The sequence below is a fragment of the Chiloscyllium punctatum genome, unplaced genomic scaffold (genome assembly GCF_047496795.1).
Source record: "Chiloscyllium punctatum isolate Juve2018m unplaced genomic scaffold, sChiPun1.3 scaffold_502, whole genome shotgun sequence".
Taxonomy (NCBI): Eukaryota; Metazoa; Chordata; class Chondrichthyes; order Orectolobiformes; family Hemiscylliidae; genus Chiloscyllium; species Chiloscyllium punctatum.
The window spans coordinates 17501-32500 of record NW_027310236.1 but is presented as its reverse complement, the minus strand read 5'-3'; positions in this window follow the sequence as shown (position 1 = coordinate 32500).

The following is a 15000-nucleotide window of genomic DNA, read 5'->3' as shown; positions in this document are numbered from 1 at the left end:
TCCCAGAGCCGGTCGTGCGGTGCGCGAGGTCTGCTCTCTTCACAAGAGGCTTTATTAGGGAGTGCTAAGGCAAGGTTCTGTGCCCTCCACCCTCATCGCAACACCCATGGGAGCCTCCGGTCGTCAATAGACCGCCGCACCGGCCTCTGACTGACTCTCAGAATGGACGGAAAGAGCCGGGTAAGCCTTTCAAAAGATTCGACCACGTGCCGAAAACTTTAGACTTCCGTGAGCTCTCCGGCTTGCACCGAGACCCGAAGTCGACGTGCGAAGCACCACGGGACCCCTTTCGCCTGCAGGTCCCGAGCCGCCTTTATTTGCTGTTACGAGCATCGTGTGCCCCATACCTGCGTGACGAGCACCGCAGGGCGGCAGAGCCATCGCACTTGGCCGGGTGGCAGAGGAGGACCAGACTATTCACAGATAGCGGCCCAACGACTCCCAGAGCCGGTCGTGCGGCGCGCGAGGTCTGCTCTCTTCACAAGAGGCTTTATTAGGGAGTGCTAAGGCAAGGTTCTGTGCCCTCCACCCTCATCGCAACACCCATGGGAGCCTCCGGTCGTCAATAGACCGCCGCACCGGCCTCTGACTGACTCTCAGAATGGACGGAAAGAGCCGGGTAAGCCTTTCAAAAGATTCGACCACGTGCCGAAAACTTTAGACTTCCGTGAGCTCTCCGGCTTGCACCGAGACCCGAAGTCGACGTGCTAAGCACCACGGGACCCCTTTCGCCTGCAGGTCCCGAGCCGCCTTTATTTGCTGTTACGAGCATCGTGTGCCCCATACCTGCGTGACGAGCACCGCAGGGCGGCAGAGCCATCGCACTTGGCCGGGTGGCAGAGGAGGACCAGACTATTCACAGATAGCGGCCCAACGACTCCCAGAGCCGGTCGTGCGGCGCGCGAGGTCTGCTCTCTTCACAAGAGGCTTTATTAGGGAGTGCTAAGGCAAGGTTCTGTGCCCTCCACCCTCATCGCAACACCCATGGGAGCCTCCGGTCGTCAATAGACCGCCGCACCGGCCTCTGACTGACTCTCAGAATGGACGGAAAGAGCCGGGTAAGCCTTTCAAAAGATTCGACCACGTGCCGAAAACTTTAGACTTCCGTGAGCTCTCCGGCTTGCACCGAGACCCGAAGTCGACGTGCTAAGCACCACGGGACCCCTTTCGCCTGCAGGTCCCGAGCCGCCTTTATTTGCTGTTACGAGCATCGTGTGCCCCATACCTGCGTGACGAGCACCGCAGGGCGGCAGAGCCATCGCACTTGGCCGGGTGGCAGAGGAGGACCAGACTATTCACAGATAGCGGCCCAACGACTCCCAGAGCCGGTCGTGCGGCGCGCGAGGTCTGCTCTCATCACAAGAGGCTTTAGGGAGTGCTCAGGCAAGGGTCAGCCCGCAGCCTTCCTGGCAACACCCAGGGGAACCAGGCCACTCGCGTCTCTCGCCTTCATTTTCGACACGAGCGCCTGCGGAGGGCCACCACCCCCTCCGATTGTCAAGAGACCTCCGCACCGGCCTCTGACTTACTCTCAGAATGGACGGAAAGAGCCGGGTAAGCCTTTGAAAAGATTCGACCACGTGCCGAAAACTTTAGACTTCCGTGAGCTCTCCGGCTTGCACCGAGACCCGAAGTCGACGTGCTTAGCACCACGGGACCCCTTTCGCCTGCAGGTCCCGAGCCGCCTTTTATTTTTGTTACGAGTATCGTGTTCCCCAAACCTGGGTGACGAGCACCGCAGGGCGGCAGAGCCATCGCGCTTGTCCGGGTGGCAGAGGAGGACCAGACTATTCACAAATAGCGGCCCAACGACTCCCAGAGCCGGTCGTGCGGCAGGCGAGGTCTGCTCTCATCACAAGAGGCTTTAGGGAGTGCTCAGGCAACGGTCAGCCCGCAGCCTTCTTGGCAACACCCAAGGGAACCAGGCCACTCGCGTCTCTCGCCTTCATTTTGGACACGAGCGCCTGTGGAGGGACGGCCGGAGTCAACGTGGGGTTTGCCCGCCCTCCAATAGTGTCAAAAGACCGCCGCACAAGTCTCTGACTGACTCTTAGAACAGACAGAAAGAGTTTGTCAAATCTGTCAAAAAATTGACAAAGTGTCAAAAATTCGACTTCCAAGAGCTCTCCGGCATGCACTCATACCTGTCATTAAAGTGCTATGCCCGTGGAACCGTTTTTCGGATGCCTTTCAGAACGGTCCCGCGCCGCCATTTTGTTCTAAAAATCGTGTTCCCATATATCTCCGGGTACCCCGCCAACCTCACTGCGGAAAAACTACAAGTGGCACTGAATGGGTCTGAATTCCAAATTTGACTGCATCGGTCTGGAACTCGGTCCGGTCAAAACCGTTTGGATTTTTCTCGGTCCGGACTTCCGCGACAGACAAAGTTAAAGTTTTCGGGCTGCAGGCACAAAACGACAGCTGGCCATTTGCCGGGCTCAATTCACCCAATTCCTCCGGCACTTCGGAGCACATGTTCGGTGTAAGTTTGCGAATCTTTCCCGATGCTTCAGCATTTTCCTCCGCTGACACTTAGAATATTTTTCACACTTTGCTGAAAATTTTTCTAAGTGTTTTTTTCCAAGTTTTCCTGGTTACTGATTTCTTCTTTTTAAACATTTTTCTAAGTTTTTCTGGTTACTGATTTCTTCTTTTTAAACATTTTTCGCAGTTTGTCTGGTTACTGATTTCTTCTTTTTAAACATTTTTCGCCGTTTTTCTGGTTACTGATTTCTTCTTTTTAAACATTTTTCGCCGTTTTTCTGGTTACTCATTTCTTCTTTTTAAACATTTTTCTAAGTTTTTCTGGTTACTGATTTCTTCTTTTTAAACATTTTTCTAAGTTTTTCTGGTTACTCATTTCTTCTTTTTAAACATTTTTCTAAGTTTTTCTGGTTACTCACTTCTTCTTTTTAAACATTTTTCGCCGTTTTTCTGGTTACTGATTTCTTCTTTTTAAACATTTTTCGCCGTTTTTCTGGTTACTGATTTCTTCTTTTTAAACATTTTTCTAAGTTTTTCTGGTTACTCATTTCTTCTTTTTAAACATTTTTCTAAGTTTTTCTGGTTACTGATTTCTTCTTTTTAAACATTTTTCTAAGTTTTTCTGGTTACTGATTTCTTCTTTTTAAACATTTTTCTAAGTTTTTCTGGTTACTCACTTCTTCTTTTTAAACATTTTTCTAAGTTTTTCTGGTTACTGATTTCTTCTTTTTAAACATTTTTCTAAGTTTTTCTGGTTACTCATTTCTTCTTTTTAAACATTTTTCTAAGTTTTTCTGGTTACTCATTTCTTCTTTTTAAACATTTTTCTAAGTTTTTCTGGTTACTGATTTCTTCTTTTTAAACATTTTTCTAAGTTTTTCTGGTTACTCATTTCTTCTTTTTAAACATTTTTCTAAGTTTTCCTGGTTACTCACTTCTTCTTTTTAAACATTTTTCTAAGTTTTTCTGGTTACTGATTTCTTCTTTTTAAACATTTTTCTAAGTTTTTCTGGTTACTCATTTCTTCTTTTTAAACATTTTTCTAAGTTTTTCTGGTTACTGACTTCTTCTTTTTAAACATTTTTCGCAGTTTGTCTGGTTACTGATTTCTTCTTTTTAAACATTTTTCGCCGTTTTTCTGGTTACTGATTTCTTCTTTTTAAACATTTTTCTAAGTTTTTCTGGTTACTCACTTCTTCTTTTTAAACATTTTTCTAAGTTTTCCTGGTTACTGATTTCTTCTTTTTAAACATTTTTCTAAGTTTTTCTGGTTACTGATTTCTTCTTTTTAAACATTTTTCTAAGTTTTTCTGGTTACTGATTTCTTCTTTTTAAACATTTTTCGCAGTTTGTCTGGTTAATGATTTCTTCTTTTTAAACATTTTTCTAAGTTTGTCTGGTTACTGATTTCTTCTTTTTAAACATTTTTCTAAGTTTTTCTGGTTACTCACTTCTTCTTTTTAAACATTTTTCTAAGTTTTCCTGGTTACTCATTTCTTCTTTTTAAACATTTTTCGCAGTTTTTCTGGTTACTGATTTCTTCTTTTTAAACATTTTTCTAAGTTTTCCTGGTTACTGATTTCTTCTTTTTAAACATTTTTCGCAGTTTTTCTGGTTACTGATTTCTTCTTTTTAAACATTTTTCTAAGTTTTTCTGGTTACTGATTTCTTCTTTTTAAACATTTTTCTAAGTTTTTCTGGTTACTCACTTCTTCTTTTTAAACATTTTTCTAAGTTTTTCTGGTTACTCACTTCTTCTTTTGAAACATTTTTCTAAGTTTTTCTGGTTACTGATTTCTTCTTTTTAAACATTTTTCTAAGTTTTTCTGGTTACTGATTTCTTCTTTTTAAACATTTTTCGCAGTTTGTCTGGTTACTGATTTCTTCTTTTTAAACATTTTTCGCCGTTTTTCTGGTTACTGATTTCTTCTTTTTAAACATTTTTCTAAGTTTTTCTGGTTACTCACTTCTTCTTTTTAAACATTTTTCTAAGTTTTTCTGGTTACTGATTTCTTCTTTTTAAACATTTTTCGCAGTTTTTCTGGTTACTGATTTCTTCTTTTTAAACATTTTTCTAAGTTTTTCTGGTTACTGATTTCTTCTTTTTAAACATTTTTCTAAGTTTTTCTGGTTACTCACTTCTTCTTTTTAAACATTTTTCTAAGTTTTCCTGGTTACTGATTTCTTCTTTTTAAACATTTTTCGCAGTTTGTCTGGTTACTGATTTCTTCTTTTTAAACATTTTTCGCAGTTTTTCTGGTTACTGATTTCTTCTTTTTAAACATTTTTCTAAGTTTTTCTGGTTACTGATTTCTTCTTTTTAAACATTTTTCTAAGTTTTTCTGGTTACTGATTTCTTCTTTTTAAACATTTTTCTAAGTTTTTCTGGTTACTCACTTCTTCTTTTTAAACATTTTTCTAAGTTTTTCTGGTTACTCACTTCTTCTTTTGAAACATTTTTCTAAGTTTTTCTGGTTACTGATTTCTTCTTTTTAAACATTTTTCGCAGTTTGTCTGGTTACTGATTTCTTCTTTTTAAACATTTTTCGCCGTTTTTCTGGTTACTGATTTCTTCTTTTTAAACATTTTTCTAAGTTTTTCTGGTTACTCACTTCTTCTTTTTAAACATTTTTCTAAGTTTTTCTGGTTACTGATTTCTTCTTTTTAAACATTTTTCGCAGTTTTTCTGGTTACTGATTTCTTCTTTTTAAACATTTTTCTAAGTTTTTCTGGTTACTGATTTCTTCTTTTTAAACATTTTTCTAAGTTTTTCTGGTTACTCACTTCTTCTTTTTAAACATTTTTCTAAGTTTTCCTGGTTACTGATTTCTTCTTTTTAAACATTTTTCGCAGTTTGTCTGGTTACTGATTTCTTCTTTTTAAACATTTTTCGCAGTTTTTCTGGTTACTGATTTCTTCTTTTTAAACATTTTTCTAAGTTTTTCTGGTTACTGATTTCTTCTTTTTAAACATTTTTCTAAGTTTTTCTGGTTACTCACTTCTTCTTTTTAAACATTTTTCTAAGTTTTTCTGGTTACTCACTTCTTCTTTTGAAACATTTTTCTAAGTTTTTCTGGTTACTGATTTCTTCTTTTTAAACATTTTTCGCAGTTTGTCTGGTTACTGATTTCTTCTTTTTAAACATTTTTCGCCGTTTTTCTGGTTACTGATTTCTTCTTTTTAAACATTTTTCTAAGTTTTTCTGGTTACTCACTTCTTCTTTTTAAACATTTTTCTAAGTTTTTCTGGTTACTGATTTCTTCTTTTTAAACATTTTTCGCAGTTTTTCTGGTTACTGATTTCTTCTTTTTAAACATTTTTCTAAGTTTTTCTGGTTACTGATTTCTTCTTTTTAAACATTTTTCTAAGTTTTTCTGGTTACTGACTTCTTCTTTTTAAACATTTTTCTAAGTTTTCCTGGTTACTGATTTCTTCTTTTTAAACATTTTTCGCAGTTTGTCTGGTTACTGATTTCTTCTTTTTAAACATTTTTCGCAGTTTTTCTGGTTACTGATTTCTTCTTTTTAAACATTTTTCTAAGTTTTTCTGGTTACTGATTTCTTCTTTTTAAACATTTTTCTAAGTTTTTCTGGTTACTCACTTCTTCTTTTTAAACATTTTTCTAAGTTTTTCTGGTTACTCACTTCTTCTTTTGAAACATTTTTCTAAGTTTTTCTGGTTACTGATTTCTTCTTTTTAAACATTTTTCTAAGTTTTTCTGGTTACTGATTTCTTCTTTTTAAACATTTTTCGCAGTTTGTCTGGTTACTGATTTCTTCTTTTTAAACATTTTTCGCCGTTTTTCTGGTTACTGATTTCTTCTTTTTAAACATTTTTCTAAGTTTTTCTGGTTACTCACTTCTTCTTTTTAAACATTTTTCTAAGTTTTTCTGGTTACTGATTTCTTCTTTTTAAACATTTTTCGCAGTTTTTCTGGTTACTGATTTCTTCTTTTTAAACATTTTTCTAAGTTTTTCTGGTTACTGATTTCTTCTTTTTAAACATTTTTCTAAGTTTTTCTGGTTACTCACTTCTTCTTTTTAAACATTTTTCTAAGTTTTCCTGGTTACTGATTTCTTCTTTTTAAACATTTTTCGCAGTTTGTCTGGTTACTGATTTCTTCTTTTTAAACATTTTTCGCAGTTTTTCTGGTTACTGATTTCTTCTTTTTAAACATTTTTCTAAGTTTTTCTGGTTACTCACTTCTTCTTTTATAACATTTTTCTAAGTTTTCCTGGTTACTGATTTCTTCTTTTTAAACATTTTTCTAAGTTTTCCTGGTTACTGATTTCTTCTTTTTAAACATTTTTCTAAGTTTTTCTGGTTACTCATTTCTTCTTTTTAAACATTTTTCGCAGTTTTTCTGGTTACTGATTTCTTCTTTTTAAACATTTTCCTAAGTTTTCCTGGTTACTGATTTCTTCTTTTTAAACATTTTTCTAAGTTTTCCTGGTTACTCATTTCTTCTTTTTGATCATTTTTCTAAGTTTTCCTGGTTACTGATTTCTTCGTTTTGAACATTTTTCTAAGTTTTCCTGGTTACTCACTTCTTCTTTTCAAACATTTTTCTTCGTTTTTCTGTTTACTCATTTAGCACTTTCAGGCACTTTCCGATCATTTCCTCGTTCCCGATTTCACCCTTTAAAACGCTTTCGGGCATTTCCCTAAGTTTTGCGGTTCACTCGTTTGGGACTCACTGACACCTTCTCTAGCTTCCCTGCTCACTTTTTTCGTACTGTTGAGAAAATTCGAACCCTTTCCTTAACTATGCCGGTTACTGACTTCACCGCTTCAGACCCTTGTCCCCGTAATGAAAGATACCATTTCCCACCGTGGGAAATGCACGAAAATCGGACTGAACACGGGGGAGGCTCCCCCCTCGAAGGCGAGACCGTCGGCAGAACCGCCGGGTCAAACCCGGCTGAGCTACCCGGCTTACAAGTCTCAAAGTCGGTATGAGCAGTCACGTCCACCCCCATTCCCTTTTGGACCACTTCCCACGGTTCCAAATGCATGAAAATCGGCCTGTACACGGGGGAGGCACCCGCCTCGAAGACGAGACCGTCGGCAGAACCGCCGGGTCAAACCCGGCTGAGCTACCCGGCTCGGAAGCGCCAAAGTCGGGTTGAGCAGTCACATTCACTCCCATCCCCTTTTGGGCAACTTCCCACGGTTGGAAATGCATGGAAATCGGACTGAACACGGGGGAGGCTCCCCCCTCGAAGGCGAGACCGTCGGCAGAACCGCCGGATCAAACCCGGCTGAGCTACCCGGCTTACAAGTCTCAAAGTCGGTATGAGCAGACACGTCCACCCCCATTCCCTTTTGGACCACTTCCCACGGTTCGAAATGCATGAAAATCGGCCTGTATACGGGGGAGGCACCCGCCTCGAAGACGAGACCGTCGGCAGAACCGCCGGGTCAAACCCGGCTGAGCTACCCGGCTCGGAAGCGCCAAAGTCGGGTTGAGCAGTCACATTCACTCCCATCCCCTTTTGGGCAACTTCCCACGGTTGGAAATGCATGGAAATCGGACTGAACACGGGGGAGGCTCCCCCCTCGAAGGCGAGACCGTCGGCAGAACCCCCGGATCAAACCCGGCTGAGCTACCCGGCTTACAAGTCTCAAAGTCGGTATGAGCAGACACGTCCACCCCCATTCCCTTTTGGACCACTTCCCACGGTTCGAAATGCATGAAAATCGGCCTGTATACGGGGGAGGCACCCGCCTCGAAGACGAGACCGTCGGCAGAACCGCCGGGTCAAACCCGGCCGGGCTACCCGGGTTAGAAGCCCTAGAGTCGGGTTGAGCAGTCACAATCACTCCCATCCCCTTTTGAACCTGTTCCCACCGTTGGAAATGCACGAAAATCGGCCTGTACACGGGGGAGGCTCCCCCCTCGAAGGCGAGACCGTCGGCAGAACCGCCGGGTCAAACCCGGCTGAGCTACCCGGCTTACAAGTCTCGAAGTCGGGTTGAGCAGTCACATTCACTCCCATCGACTTTTGGGCAACTTCCCACCGTTGCAAATGCATGAAAATCGGCCTGTACACGGGGGAGGCACCCGCCTCGAAGTCGAGACCGTCGGCAGAACCGCCGGGTCCAACCCGGCTGAGCTACCCGGCTTACAAGTCTCAAAGCCGGGTTGGGCAGTCACGTTCACCCCCATTCCCTTTTGGATCACTTCCCACGGTTCGAAATGCACGAAAACCGGCCTGTACACGGGGGAGGGTCCGCCCTCGAAGGCGAGACCGTCGGCAGAACCGCCGGGTCAAACCTGGCTGAGCTACCCGGCTTACAAGTCTCAAAGTCGGGTTGAGCAGTCACGTTCACTCCCATCGACTTTTAGACCACTTCCCACGGTTCGAAATGCACGAAAATCGGCCTGTACACGGGGGAGGCACCCGCCTCGAAGACGAGACCGTCGGCAGAACCGCCGGGTCAAACCCGGCCGAGCTACCCGGCTTAAAAGTCTCAAAGTCGGTATGAGCAGTCACATTCACCCCCATTCCCTTTTGGACCACTTCCCACGGTTGGAAATGCATGAAAATCGGCCTGGACACGGGGGAGGCTCCCCCCTCGATGACGAGACCGTCGGCAGAACCGCCGGAACAAACCCGGCTGAGCTACCCGGCTTACAAGTCTCAAAGTCGGTATGAGCAGACACGTCCACCCCCATTCCCTTTTGGACCACTTCCCACCGTTGGAAATGCACGAAAATCGGCCTGTACACGGGGGAGGCACCGGCCTCGAAGACGAGACCGTCGGCAGAACCGCCGGGTCAAACCCGGCTGAGCTACCCGGCTTACAAGTCTCAAAGTCGGGTTGAGCAGTCACATTCACTCCCATCGACTTTTGGGCAACTTCCCACGGTTCGAAATGCACAAGATTCGGCCTGAACACGGGGGACGCTCCCCCCTCGAAGGCGAGACCGTCGGCAGACCCGCCGGGTCAAACCCGGCTGAGCTACCCGGCTCGGAAGCGCCAAAGTCGGTATGAGCAGTCACGTTCACTCCCATCCCCTTTTGGACCGCTTCCCACGGTACGAAATGCATGAAAATCGGCCTGTACACGGGGGAGGCACCCGCCTCGAAGACGAGACCGTCGGCAGAACCGCCGGGTCAAACCCGGCTGAGCTACCCGGCTTACAAGTCTCAAAGTCGGGTTGAGCAGTCACATTCACTCCCATCGACTTTTGGGCAACTTCCCACGGTTCGAAATGCACAAAATTCGGCCTGAACACGGGGGACGCTCCCCCCTCGAAGGCGAGACCGTCGGCAGAACCGCCGGGTCAAACCCGGCTGAGCTACCCGGCTTAAAAGTCTCAAAGTCGGTATGAGCAGTCACATTCACCCCCATTCCCTTTTGGACCACTTCCCACGGTTGGAAATGCATGAAAATCGGCCTGGACACGGGGGAGGCTCCCCCCTCGATGACGAGACCGTCGGCAGAACCGCCGGAACAAACCCGGCTGAGCTACCCGGCTTACAAGTCTCAAAGTCGGTATGAGCAGACACGTCCACCCCCATTCCCTTTTGGACCACTTCCCACCGTTGGAAATGCACGAAAATCGGCCTGTACACGGGGGAGGCACCGGCCTCGAAGACGAGACCGTCGGCAGAACCGCCGGATCAAACCCGGCCGAGCTACCCGGGTTAGAAGCCTCAGAGTCGGGTTGAGCAGTCACGTCCACCCCCATTCCCTTTTGGACCACTTCCCACGGTTCGAAATGCACGAAAATCGGCCTGTACACGGGGGAGGGAGCCGCCTCGAAGACGAGACCGTCGGCAGAACCGCCGGTTCAAACCCGGCTGAGCTACCAGGCTCGGAAGCGCCAAAGTCGGGTTGAGCAGTCACATTCACTCCCATCCCCTTTTGGGCAACTTCCCACCGTTGCAAATGCATGAAAATCGGCCTGTACACGGGGGAGGGAGCCGCCTCGAAGACGAGACCGTCGGCAGAACCGCCGGATCAAACCCGGCTGAGCTACCAGGCTCGGAAGCGCCAAAGTCGGTATGAGCAGTCACATTCACTCCCATCCCCTTTTGGGCCACTTCCCACGGTTCGAAATGCACGAAAATCGGACTGAACACGGGGGAGGCTCCCCCCTCCAAAACGAGACCATCGGCAGAATCGACGGGTCAAACCCGGCCGAGCTACCCGGGTTAGAAGCCTCAAAGTCGGGTTGAGCAGTCACGTCCACCCCCATCCCCTTTTGGACCACTTCCCACGGTTCGAAATGCACGAAAATCGGCCTGTACACGGGGGAGGCACCCGCCTCGAAGACGAGACCGTCGGCAGACCCGCCGGATCAAACCCGGCCGAGCTACACGGCTTACAAGTCTCAATGTCGGTATGAGCAGTCACGTCCACCCCTATTCCCTTTTGGACCACTTCCCACGGTACGAAATGCATGAAAATCGGCCTGTACACGGGGGAGGCACCCGCCTCGAAGACGAGACCGTCGGCAGAACCGCCGGGTCAAACCCGGCTGAGCTACCCGGCTCGGAAGCGCCAAAGTCGGGTTGAGCAGTCACATTCACTCCCATCGACTTTTGGGCAACTTCCCACGGTTCGAAATGCACAAAATTCGGCCTGAACACGGGGGACGCTCCCCCCTCGAAGGCGAGACCGTCGGCAGAACCGCCGGGTCAAACCCGGCTGAGCTACCCGGGTCGGAAGCGCCAAGGTCGGTATGAGCAGTCACATTCACTCCCATCCCCTTTTGGACCGCTTCCCACGGTTTGAAATGCACGAAAATCGGCCTGTACACGGGGGAGGCTCCGCCCTCGAAGGCGAGACCGACGGCAGAACCGCCGGGTCAAACCCGGCCGGGCTACCCGGGTTAGAAGCCTCAGAGTCGGGTTGAGCAGTCACATTCACCCCCATCCCCTTTTGAACCTCTTCCCACCGTTGGAAATGCACGAAAATCGGCCTGTACACGGGGGAGGCGCCCCTCTCGAAGGCGAGACCGACGGCAGAACCGCCGGGTCAAACCCGGCCGAGCTACCCGGGTTAGAAGCCTCAGAGTCGGGTTGAGCAGTCACATTCACCCCCATTCCCTTTTGGACCACTTCCCACGGTACGAAATGCATGAAAATCGGCCTGTACACGGGGGAGGCACCCGCCTCGAAGACGAGACCGTCGGCAGAACCGCCGGGTCAAACCCGGCTGAGCTACCCGGGTCGGAAGCGCCAAGGTCGGTATGAGCAGTCACATTCACTCCCATCCCCTTTTGGACCGCTTCCCACGGTTTGAAATGCACGAAAATCGGCCTGTACACGGGGGAGGCTCCGCCCTCGAAGGCGAGACCGACGGCAGAACCGCCGGGTCAAACCCGGCCGGGCTACCCGGGTTAGAAGCCTCAGAGTCGGGTTGAGCAGTCACATTCACCCCCATCCCCTTTTGAACCTCTTCCCACCGTTGGAAATGCACGAAAATCGGCCTGTACACGGGGGAGGCCCCCCTCTCGAAGACGAGACCGTCGGCAGACCCGCCGGATCAAACCCGGCCGAGCTACACGGCTTACAAGTCTCGATGTCGGTATGAGCAGTCACGTCCACCCCCATTCCCTTTTGGACCACTTCCCACGGTACGAAATGCATGAAAATCGGCCTGTACACGGGGGAGGCACCCGCCTCGAAGACGAGACCGTCGGCAGAACCGCCGGGTCAAACCCGGCTGAGCTACCCGGCTCGGAAGCGCCAAAGTCGGGTTGAGCAGTCACATTCACTCCCATCCCCTTTTGGGCCACTTCCCACGGTTCGAAATGCATGAAAATCGGCCTGTACACGGGGGACGCTCCCCCCTCGAAGGCGAGGCCGTCGGCAGAACCGCCGGGTCAAACCCGGCTGAGCTACCCGGGTTAGATGCCTCAAAGTCGGGTTGAGCAGTCACATTCACCCCCATCCCCTTTCGGCCCCCTTCCCACGGTTGGAAATGCATGAAAATCGGCCTGTACACGGTGGGCGCTCCCCCCTCGAAGGTGAGACCTTCGGCAGAACCGCCGGGTCAAATCCTGCCGAGCTACCCGCGTTAGAGGTCTCAATGTCGGCTTCAGCAGTCACATTCAATCCCATTCCCGTTTGGACCTCTTCCCGCCGATGGAAATGCACAAAATTCGGCCTGAACACGCGGGACGCTCCCCCCTCGAAGGCGAGACCGTCGCCAGAACCGTCGGGTCAAATCCGGCTGAGCTACCCGCGTTACAGGTCTCAAAGTCGGGTTGAGCAGTCACGTTCACCCCCATCCCCTTTCGGACCCCTTCCCACGGTTGGAAATGCATGAAAATCGGCCTGTACACGGTGGGCGCTCCCCCCTCGAAGGTGAGACCTTCGGCAGAACCGCCGGGTCAAATCCGGCCGAGCTACCCGCGTTAGAGGTCTCAATGTCGGCTTCAGCAGTCACATTCAATCCCATTCCCGTTTGGACCTCTTCCCGCCGATGGAAATGCACAAAATTCGGCCTGAACACGCGGGAGGCTCCCCCCTCGAAGGTGAGACCTTCGGCAGAACCGCCGGGTCAAATCCGGCCGAGCTACCCGCGTTAGAGGTCTCAATGTCGGCTTCAGCAGTCACATTCAATCCCATTCCCGTTTGGACCTCTTCCCGCCGATGGAAATGCACAAAATTCGGCCTGAACACGCGGGACGCTCCCCCCTCGAAGGCGAGACCGTCGCCAGAACCGCCGGGTCAAATCCGGCCGAGCTACCCGCGTTAGAGGTCTCAATGTCGGCTTCAGCAGTCACATTCAATCCCATTCCCTTTTGGAACACTTCCCGCCGTTAACAATGCACGATATTCGGCCTGAACACGCGGGACGCTCCCCCCTCGAAGGTGAGACCTTCGGCAGAACCGCCGGGTCAAATCCTGCCGAGCTACCCGCGTTAGAGGTCTCAATGTCGGCTTCAGCAGTCACATTCAATCCCATTCCCGTTTGGACCTCTTCCCGCCGATGGAAATGCACAAAATTCGGCCTGAACACGCGGGGCGCTCCCCCCTCGAAGGCGAGACCGTCGCCAGAACCGCCGGGTCAAATCCGGCTGAGCTACCCGCGTTACAGGTCTCAAAGTCGGCTTCAGCAGTCACATTCAATCCCATTCCCTTTTGGAACACTTCCCGCCGTTAACAATGCACGATATTCGGACTGAACACGGGGGCCGGTCCGCCCTCGAAGTCAACACCGTCCGCAGAACCGCCGGGGCAAATCCGGCTGAGCTACCCCGCCCCCGAACACTCAAAGTCCCTCTGAAGCCTTGCATTCGCCTCCTTGGAAAATTGACGTCAAACATTACCAAAATCGGGGGCACGAGCACTAAAGCTAAGTCTCACCCTTTCCCTATCCCTAACCAGGAACCGAACGCCCACCCTCAGCCTCACACCAACGCCGGTGCCACTCCAGACAGACACACCCTTCAAAACCACACCCATCCGGCCATGCAACTCAAAAAGGGTCCAAATTCAGAAACACCCCCTTCAAAAGGCACTCCATCCTCGGCCACACCACCGGGACATGCTCCCCTCGGCGATAATTAAGCCCCCACCACTATTTGAAGCCAACCGCAGCCGCAACTCGAACGGAGAAATCAGTAACCAATTCAAAAATGCGCTTGGTTACTGATTTCTACTGAGCCGAAAAAATTCTAAGTGTCGGTGGTTACTGATTTATACCAACCCGAAAATATTCTAAGTGTCGGTGGTTACTGATTTATACCAACCCGAAAAAATTCTAAGTGTCAGTGGTTACTGATTTATACCAACTCGAAAAAATTCTAAGTGTCAGTGGTTACTGATTTATACCAACCCGAAAATATTCTAAGTGTCAGTGGTTACTGATTTGTACCGACCCGAAAATATTCTAAGTGTCAGTGGTTACTGATTTATACCAACCCGAAAAAATTCTAAGTGTCAGTGGTTACTGATTTATACCAAGTCGAAAAAATTCTAAGTGTCAGTGGTTACTGATTTATACCAACCCGAAAATATTCTAAGTGTCAGTGGTTACTGATTTATACCAACTCGAAAAAATTCTAAGTGTCAGTGGTTACTGATTTATACCGACCCGAAAAAATTCTAAGTGTCAGTGGTTACTGATTTATACCAACTCGAAAATATTCTAAGTGTCGGTGGTTACTGATTTATACCAACCCGAAAAAATTCTAAGTGTCAGTGGTTACTGATTTATACCAACTCGAAAAAATTCTAAGTGTCGGTGGTTACTGATTTATACCAACTCGAAAATATTCTAAGTGTCGGTGGTTACTGATTTATACCAACCCGAAAATATTCTAAGTGTCAGTGGTTACTGATTTATACCAACTCGAAAAAATTCTAAGTGTCAGTGGTTACTGATTTATACCAACTCGAAAATATTCTAAGTGTCGGTGGTTACTGATTTATACCAACCCGAAAATATTCTAAGTGTCAGTGGTTACTGATTTATACCAACTCGAAAAAATTCTAAGTGTCAGTGGTTACTGATTTATACCAACTCGAAAATATTCTAAGTGTCGGT